Source organism: Eulemur rufifrons, chromosome 30 (assembly GCF_041146395.1).
Source record: "Eulemur rufifrons isolate Redbay chromosome 30, OSU_ERuf_1, whole genome shotgun sequence".
NCBI classification, from domain to species: Eukaryota; Metazoa; Chordata; class Mammalia; order Primates; family Lemuridae; genus Eulemur; species Eulemur rufifrons.
Genome location: NC_091012.1, coordinates 53,871,558 through 53,882,070, shown reverse-complemented (window position 1 = coordinate 53,882,070; position 10,513 = coordinate 53,871,558). Strand labels below are relative to the sequence as shown.

General features: G+C 39.7%; 1 pseudogene; it reads left to right on the top strand.

Annotated features, from left to right (window-relative positions):
- Window positions 1-1,327: 1,327 nt before the first annotated feature.
- On the top strand, window positions 1,328-1,825 carry LOC138379153 (large ribosomal subunit protein uL11-like; annotated as a pseudogene).
- Window positions 1,826-10,513: the final 8,688 nt, after the last annotated feature.

Genomic DNA, 10,513 nt, shown 5'->3' with positions numbered 1-10,513 from the left:
AGAACTAATTGCTATGAAAAAAATCAATGCCTGTCGTTTTCTATTTTTATCATGACAATGAATGCTGGATTGTTGTATCTGAACACAAGAATGGGAATTATTCATGTAGAAGAAATCAGACATGAAACAAAGAGCAGCTCTGTGCAAAGAGTGATGTTGAACACTTCTAAACTAGTTCAGGACCACTGTCCAAGATACCTCTTCAATTTCCCATTCCTACCTTATTTTTCTCCAGACAGGAACTGCTGCCTTGGAGCTACATTTTAAGACAATTGTTCCCAGTCTTGGTAATGATCTAATCAGGGTCTCTGAGATTCTACAAAGGGATTGGCAAATAGTGAAAACAGTGAGACTTCACTGCTTCCCCAATATAAACAGGGTCCTTGGGTTACTTTGTCTCTTAGCACCTTATATTCTTTCCTCACAATCATTATCACAATGAAACTCCAGCTCACCCAGGGGATAGGTTCCAAAATCAGCATATGAGGTAAAGATAGAGTCAAGATTACCATTAACAATCACTTAAATACCCCATAAAGCAGTATATAGGTGGTTTATGAGTACTACCTTGTATATAAATGTATTGTGTGCATAGGAATATCCTGTATATAATAGGTTATATAGGCAAAATATAACTTTCAGTATTTTAATTACATAAAAAGAAGAGTGTTCAGAACGGAAATCATAGAAATACACCTATGCTATGACTCTATTTATTGGTGTAATTATTTACTGTTTGTCACCACCACTAGTCTTTAATCTCCATAAAGGCAGGGAACATGCCCTATTATGATGCTTTCTTTATCCTAAATGCCTACCTCAGTTCTGCTCAATAAATAGATGCCAACTGACTAACTTAAACATGAGATGGGAATACAGTCTCATTTGGGATGAGAGTCAGGTTAAGAGATTCATTTCAGAAACAGGCTGTTCTACCACCATAGTGACCTCAATGATGACAATGGGCCCCAAAGATCACCCTGCTGCTCAGCAACTCTCCAGCTGGCCGCTGTGCCACCCTGTTTCCTTCCTCCCTGCCTGGGACATGGGGCAGAAGGAGACCTGGGATATGTGGCATGTGTACTTTAAAGGCCAAACAACAATCATTTAACTTTCATTAGACCACAGTTCTACTTTGTGAATTTAGCCCATAATTTTACTTTGTGAATTTTTATATTTATTGTTTTCAAAGCAATCATCATTCTTATATATGAATTTCATCATTAAAAAACAGGTAGCCTTTTAATTTTGGGCACAGAGGAGGCCAAGGTGCAGCTTTCTTGAGTCACAGTGAATCCAGGTTTATCCAATGGCAGCTGCCTCCACCATGCCGCCTAAATTCAACCCCAATGAGATTAAAGTCATATACTTGAGGTGCACCAACGCCAAATTTGGTGCCATATCTGCCCTGGCTCCCATGATCAGCCCTGGGGATCTGTCTTCAAAATTGGTTGGTGATGACATGCCAAGGCAACTGGTGACTGGAAGGGTCTGAGGATAACAGTGAAACTGACCATTCAGAACAGACAGGCCCCAGATTGAGGTGACACCTTCTGCCTCTGTCCTGATCATCAAAGCCCTCAAGGAACCACCAAAAGATAGAAACAAACAGAAAAACATTAAACACAGTGGAAATATCACTTTTGATGAGGTTGTCAATGTTGCCCAATACATGCAGCATCAATCTGTAGCCCGAGAACTCTCTGGAGCCATTCAAGAGATCCCAGGTACTGCCCAGTGTATGGACTGCAATGTTGATGGTTGCCACACTCATGATGTCATAGAAGACATCAACAGTGATACAGTGGAATGCCCAGCTAGTTAAGAAATACAAAGGCAAATATTTCAATAAAGGATCATTTAACTACCAAAAAAAAAAAAAAAACCAGGTACCACAAAAGGGGATGGCGGATGGTACTATTGCTCAGGCCTTAATAAGAAAAATGGCAGAATAATCTACTCCCATCCCATCAGTTAGTTAGGTTTCACTGTACTGACAACCTCAGCTGGCATCATGGACCATGAAGAAGCAAGACAAAAACACTCAGGAGGGAAAATTCTGAGATTCTTTTTCTAGAGATATAATAAATACATACAAACAAAATGCCTCAATGGACATAAAAAGGGGGGAATAGGATTATAAATGAGTTTTATTTTCTTTTTTATATTTTTATGTATTTTTAAAAAGTGTTCTACAATGATTATTTGTTTTGCTATTTAGTTTCAGAAAACTTCTACAATGTATATGGTTTTAAAATCAGAAAAAAAATTAACACTATCACATAATCTAACTCTGATTTTAAGCTCTTTTAAACACTTTAGGATTACAAAGCCTCATTGTTACTCAATTTAAAATTGTGTTACAAGAAAAGTTGAAAGACACAGAAAAAGTAACTGTGATTATACTAAAAATTTTAAATGTGTAAAGATACTATTTGATTGTTTCTAACTGGCATCCTTAATAAAAGTCGGTCTCTCAATTCATACTCTTTTTGACACAAAATTGCAAATTTCTTTCTCATCACAAGACTGTCTCTTGACTTAAGTTTGTCTTGCATTCCATTCACCACATCAAAGTAGGTACCATTTCTAGGATGTTATAAATAAGAGGCTTACTAAGGGTCAGGGAAGAAAGAGGAAGACCAGCCACACTGCTTACGTTTCCACACGTTCCAAGTGTGACTACCACCTTCCCACCAAACATCCCTTAACTATTAGCACTTTGACATTCTGACGTAGATCATTTCCTTGCAGATTTAGCTACCACTCGAATAATCCACATTCTCACAACTGTGTTCTATATATGCAAATATATATGAGGAGAAATAAGGAAGTAGCTGGTCTGCAAAGATAAAAGGTTATGGAACTGTTGCGGCTTCCTTGTCTCACCTCAGGTCAAGCGTTGCTTGATACATAAACATCCTTTTCCAGATAAGGTTCATTTCCCTTATATGCCTCCAATCCCATTGAATTAGAGGACTACTGTACTGTAGTTCAAAATTAAAGGAATGGAATTAGATGAAATGCGATGTCATGGGAAGCACACTGGGCTGACCTGAGTTCTCAGCTCTGCTACCAAATATAGCTTTGGGTTAAGTGTTAAATTCAAGAGTTAAGCTGGAAGAAATCTATAGGCCACTTGAGTTCTAAAATTCCATTATGTTTTTCACAAGTTCTGAAGATTAGGATAAATAAATAATATGAAATTCCATTATTTTTCAGATTCCAAATTGCAAGCATATCATAATATGTTAAGTAACAGCTCTTTGTTAGCAAATAATTCATTTTCTCTAGCAGCACTGGGATTTTCACATGATATCTATAATTCACACTATTCTGGCATCTACATAAATATTTTTACTAGTGAAACATAAGCCTCTTGTTAATCAATGGCAGATTTGGGATGTAGCTGTATTATCTTCAGCTGTGATCCTCTTAGGGCTACTTAATTCCACAAGGTGAAGCTGACATGGACCACCTAGGTTCCACATCTATAAATAAGCTGGAACAACACTATCCAGGGCAATACCAACTCACTACCTAGCACAGACTGGGAGCAATTGTGTTACTTCATTTAAGATGAAATAAAACTTTTAAAATTGGCATGCTGATGCCATTTGCTGAGAAGAGTATTGGCCCAAATAATGACACATAATTTAATTATACTGTTCATCATTTGCATTAGAAGCTTTGGGGTCTCATCACTCCCAAATCTCCATCTTCACCTTCCATTCAGAATAATCCCCTGTTCTAGACCCTTAAATCCAACTGCTGATTGGATATCTCTCCCACTTTTCTGCCCACAGACATCTGAGACTCAACATACCCCAAATTGAACTCATCATCTCCTGCCCTTGCTCCTCAAATCTGCTCCTCTTCCTGCGACTAGGACCTTAGAGGACAGCACTGCCATCATTTTGGGGGCTTGAATTTTAAACCTCAGTATATCATCTTTGAGTCCCCTCTGTCATGCCTAATCAGTTATCAAGTCCTAGGAATTCATGTCAATTCCCCTTCTGGCATCTCTCTCATCCGTCTTCTCCTCCCCACGTCCACTGCCTGGTCTAGTTTAGACGGTATTCTCCCTGATTCTAGTCTCTACCCTCTCCACTTCAATTCATCTCTCCTGTTGCTGCCAAATAAACTTTCCAGAAGCACAGGTCCAAAATTTACATTTCCCTGCCCCAAAATTTTCAGAGGCCCCCATGTCCTATAGAATATTGGTTTTCAGATTTTTTTTACTTTTCAAAAGCAGATGAATGCTTTCTTAGGCAAAAATCTGACACAGAACCCCAACTTATAAAACAGACAAAAATGATATTTTATGAACATTAATTTATTTTATAAGTTAAAAATAATTACATGTATGTATTAAAAAATTAATCCATGAGGAAAATGAGGCTCTTTTGACAAACATAAAAATCTGAAGTAAAAGATTGGGGAACTACATTCTTATACTAACATTCAATGTATTTCTGTTTTTTATTTTGGTGGCACAAAAATAAGTCAAGAGGTAGCATAAGCTTAATGTCTCTAATATGTTAATTTTTATGTATTATATTTTTAATATAATTCATTAGTTTTAAAATATATATTTCAACTTATATTTTTAAAGTAGACATTTAAATCAAGTATCTGTGGAACCCCTGAAGCACTTGTGTAGAATCTTAGAGTTAATGAAATGTAGTTTGATTCCTGCAGGAGCTAGCTTTTATGAAAAAAAAAAGAAAGAAAGAAAGAAAGAAAAGAAACAGTTTGAAACCCTTGCCATGAAAGAAAGTGCTTGATGATCTAGCCTCAATCTGTTTTTCTGATCATATTATCCTCTATTGCCTCTCACCCATTTTTAAAATGAAAGAAAACTTGTTATGTTTTTCCTAATTACTGATGTGAGAATGTATATAGAAGAAAAGAATAAAGTAGAAAAAAATTACCTCAAATAACCCATAAAAAATTCAATCTGAGCATAACTACTATAAATGTTTTAGTGTAATTTCTTTCAGTCTTTTGCCTGGTGAGATTGATAGTTACTGCCGGGCACAGTGGTGCACACCTGTAGTCCCAGCTACTCAGGAGACTAAGATGGGAGAATCACTTGAGCCCAAGAGTTTAAGGCCAGCCTTGGCAACATAGCAAGATTGATAGTTATGTTATAGAGAACAGTGCCAAGCACTTAGATATTATCTCATTAAATATGAACATCCTATTATGCAATTAATTTTTACAATTTCCATTTTGCATTGAGGAAACAGAGGATAAAATAGCTTGAGTAACTTGCCCAAGGTCCGATGGTAAATTGCATAGCTGGGCTTCAAACCAGTATCTATCTGACTCCAGAGACTATGCACTTAACCACAACACTGTATGGCCTCCCTTTCCATGCCCTCTTTCAGTTAATTTAACTCTACTCACTTTAATTTACTATTCCCTGAAGACATCTCCCTCTGCTCATGCAATTTCCTTTGCTATGATTACCCTTTTCCCCATTTCTGCCTAGCCAAGTCCTTCTCATCATTCAAATGCCACCTACTCCACGGTCTTCTCTAATCCACCTTCAGCTCTCCCTTCTAGAATTCCCAATAATACACTTTCCCATACTTCTTCATCTACTCCCTCCTCCTGTGTCAACCTCCTCCCCTTCCCCAGCCTCCCACACTCTAGCACAGATAGAAGGGGTTTACTATATTTGTCGGTGCTGAGTGACTAGTGGCCCTGCTCCAGTTCCCACGCTTTGGACCTTGGGCTGAGCAGTTACTCTAGGATGCAGCTACTGGGATAGAGGGAGTTGTCTTGGCCCTCTGATACTAACTGCAAACTCAAGCTCCTGTGCACACAAGTCAAGAAAGCCATTCCCTCTGTGATCTTGGCACAGCCAGTCTGCTACCCCTCCCCCCAGGGCTGCCTGTTGCTTTTTTAACTTCTTTTCCCCTCAAGGCTGCCCTTGACATTCCTTTGAAGAGGATTTCCTTTTGATAAGTCATTCACAATGTGGGCTAATGCCAGCTTTGTGATCTGCCCTGCGTTCTGCAAGGGCAGCCTTGGTGACTAAACAAGTTTTCTTTGCTTTATTCCGAAGTTTTTGTGGCCCCCTAAGGAGGCCATTGCAATTGAAAAGCAACATTCTGGAACCAAGATTATGAAACTTAGTCCCGTGGAACTGTAGTTTCTGAGCTTCTCAAGTCATCCCTAGGGGTCCTTAAAAGAAAGTGTGGACATGTTTATCTAACCCACTTGGTTAAGGGTGAAAGCAAGGGATTGTACATATGCCAACTGGAATGTGGCAGCCTCAAGTGACTGGGATTGGAAGCATGAACTTTCTGGGTGTGTGCTAATTGTAGACAGTTTGCTGATGTATTTCTGATATGCCACACCCTTACTACAGGGATGTGGGAAAATGTGAATCTCCAACCTGAATTCAAGATCCATATATGCAACTGTTTACCATCTTTACTTGGATGTATGAGATGCATCTCAAATTTAACTTGTCTAAAGGAGTTCCTGATATTTTCTCTGCCCCCACCCACCCTACCCCAAGACACAAATACTGCTCCTCCCTCAGTCTTCCCATCTCAGCTAACAACAACCTCATTCTTTCAATTGCTCAAATCAAAAAGCTTGATGTCAGCTATAAGAAACAATGGTGATATAGCACCTCTTATATTTTCCTGGATAGAGCTGGAACCCATTCTACTAAGTGAAGTATCCCAAGAATGGAAAAACAAGCACCACATGTACTCACCATCAAATTGGTTTCACTGATCATCACCTAAGAGCACGTTTAAGAATAACATTAATCAGGTGTTGGGCAGATGTGTGGGGGAGGGTATGGGTGTATACATACATAATGAGTGCAATGCGCACCGTCTAGGGGATGAACACACTTGAAGCTCTGATTCGGGGGGGAAGGGGGCAAGGGCAATATACGTAACCTAAACTTTGTACCCCCATAATATGCTGAAATAAAAAAAAAAAAAAGCTTGATGTCATTCTTTTCTCTTCTCTTTTTTTTTTGCTCACAGCTACATCTGGTCCAGAGCAAATCCCATTGGCCCTACAGCCAGGGTGTGACCACTGCTCATCATCCCATTGCCACTATTCTGTCCCAAGTCACCACCATTTCCTTTCTATATTATTGCAATAACTGCTCTGCCCTGGCCAACTTTCAATCTTGTCTCCACCCAGCAGCCAAGGTGATATTGTTGGAATTAAATGGCATCTACACAAAACCCTCCAGTGACTTTTCATTTCACTCATAGTAAAGGCCTTGCAGTTCCTTGAGCATGCCAAGCACACTCCCAGCTAAGGGTTTTGAACTTGGTCTTTCCTCCACCTGGAAGTCTTTTTCACCAGAACTCCACAGGGCTAGCTCCCTCGTTCCCTTCAGGTCTTATCTCAAAACTCATCTTCTCACTGGGGCCTTCCCTGGTTGCACTCTCTAAAATTGCAAAGCAAATACCCTGACATTTCCAATCCCCCTCCCTGTTTTATTATTCTCCTTAGGACTATGGAGAGCTAAGAACCAATGTAGTTTACTTATTTAGCATGTTAGTAGGCTGACTACTCCACTAAAAGGTTAGTTACAGTAGGGAAGGAAATTTTTATCTTTTTATTCACTGCTGTATCAGCAGTGTCAAAACAGTGCCTGGCACATAGTAGTCACTCAACAAACATTAAGTGACTAGATGTTCAATGAATGAAAGATACCAAATCTGGATGAAAAGTGAATTTACCCTAGTTTAGAGATTTTCAAACTGCTTTCAGAGCCCCCAGAATCCCCTTACAAAGAGAAAGAGAATGAACCCAAGGGAGGAAGGCTCTGGACCTCCAAGCCTCTGCTTTAAACAGAGCAGGCCCAAATCTTACATATTGGCCTTTCATGCCAGCTTTGTTTTGAAGAAAACAGTGCCTGGGTGGATTTTTTTTTAAAAAATTGTATGAAAACTACTACCCTAATTGTAAAGAAATCAGAAACCATAACCTCCCCAAGCTAAGAACAGTAACCTTGCTTCATGGGGTTAGGTACACCCGGTACTTTCTAGCTCCATGTTTCTCAAATTGGGCTCCTATGATGTGGCTGAGGTGTCCCAGGGAATGACACAGGATATAAATGTGGCACATTTTCCTGAGCAGAAATTTTACCTAAAAATTTGGGAGCAAATAAAATTTTCTATTGAAACGAGGGATGAAGGGATAAATTTTAAAAAGAAAACACAAGCTTAAACAGAAATTATATACATGCAAGAAGCAACTTCAAACTACTTCTTGACATGCCAGAGGGTCCACAAACACTTTCCTTTGCCATTATAAAAAGCAGAATTATTTGGGAAGCACTATATCCAGGTGATCTTCTGTGCTGTGGGAGGAACAAAGGAGCTTAGAAATAAAGAGATGTCATCAAGATGGCAAAAAGTAAGAGGCCTGCTTACCTAGGTAGGCTCCTTACAGTAATGCTTTAATTTAACATTGGCCTGGAACATTTTTGCTGATCAGATGGGAATTTCTAAATCCTCACCGGTCACTATACAGAGGGCATTAGAAAATATGTCATTGTTGGAGCCCTTTGCTTTCACTGCTATTCTAGGAAACAGCATCAGATTTCCTATAGCTAAAGTCATGTGGACAGAACTGCTTCTGGGAGGCCAATGGTTGTAACAGCAAAGCCTAGAATTGCAGTGAAGCATTTATTTCGTTCAATGTATATTTATTGAGTGCTTAGTCCATACTCAGTCCTAAGATAAAAAAGTATTTTTTATCTTTATGATTTTTTAAACATGAAATTTTTTTAACAGTTACCATGATTATAGTAGTCTAACCTATGGAAACCATGTTAGTAGTAGTTAGGAATAGTGAAGCTGGCAAATACATGAACATCTTAAGTGCTTCCACTGATTGATAAGTCTGAGAAATCTTATTGGATATGATAAGCCTGCAGCTAGGAAGTGTAATTTTAATTTTCACTGGCAACATTTTCCACAGTAGCTATCATTCATGTTGGGTTCATAATATTTATTGGCTTCTTAGAAATGAAAGTACCAGAGCCAGGAATGAGGGGATGATTGATCTATGTAGCTATTACACATTGGAAAATAACAAAGATTAAGAGCTCTGGACAGGAGCCCCAGTTCTTGTACTAGTTCTGCCACTAAATCACTGTGTCACTTCTCCTCTCTGGGCCTCAGTTTCCTCATCAGTAAAATGAGGGCTTTGGTGGATGAGATCCTCTCAAATGTCTTTTCTAGCTCTGACATTCTATGACTCTATAAAACTAACATTCGTAGCCAAGCCACTCAGTGCATGTACATATTGTGAAGTAATCAACAACCACCACCACTGTGTACAGGGAAAGCCCCATTAAACAAATAGATCTTGTTCCATATTCTCACTTTCAATAGACATGAGTAAGAGTTCAAAGTCTAAGAAACAGCACCAACTCACCCCTCCTCACACTCCATTCTAAAGCAAGCTGCTTCTTCAGCACTTGAAAAGTCAAATCAGGGATTGCCAACAAATCCAAATTCAATCTACCAACCCCAAACATGCTTGTTGGCAGATGAGGGAAAGCATTGAACGGAATGTGAACGGTTACTATTAAAGATTTAGATATGATCAGGATTTAAGGCTACTTCAGTCTAAACAAAAAGTTAGGAAAACCACTAGCTGACACAGAAAGGCAAGAAAGCCCACATGGGAAAAGCAGTGGATGCCTGCCCAGTCCTTGATTTCACTTCAGGCTTCTCTGAGAGCAACAGCATTTCTTTCTAAATGTCGTCTGGCCACACACTCACTTGACCTCCTTTCAGGGATTTAAAGCATTTAGCTTTCATGTTGGGACTTAAAAGTGCTATCAAATAATGAAAGGTCATAACTGGAGGGCCCTCAGAGAGAAACTAGGCCAAGGCTCCAACTGGCAGCAAATGGACCTAATTCAGCATGTTTTGTGAGACTGGCATAGATTTAAAGAAATTGTGATTTTTTTTAATACCTTTGAGAATAGCACACACTCACCTTTTCCTTCAGGTAGACATCACTCCTGGACTTCCCCCAAACAGCCTGGCACAGTACACTCTTAAGTTTGAGCTAAGACTCAGAGGCCAGATCTTCCCACGACACCATTGCTGCCTTCTAGTCTCCCTCCCTTTACAGCCACCAGCCTTATCTCCAGCCACCATCCAAACAAAACAACTCCCAAGTCACATTAGTCCAGCCCTTCTCTGAGAAGGCACTTAATTCGGGCCTGACAGGGCTTCTGCCTGCACTTCCTTCTGCACTTTGGCATTGCAGCCGATATAAGAAAGCGCTTTGAAGTTGGCCTGCAAACTAAGCCCTGGGCCTTTCTCCCCACTGCAGACAGAGGACTAGTGCAGGCCAGCGAGGGATCAGCCAGGTGCTCAGGTGCTCTGAAGAAGAGCCAGAACTGAAGGTTCAAACAGTCATGGAAAGCACCAGAGCCTCTGTGTATTTGCAATTCACTAGAAGGCAGGGGTGTTAGTTACCAAGGTACCAAAAAAACAAA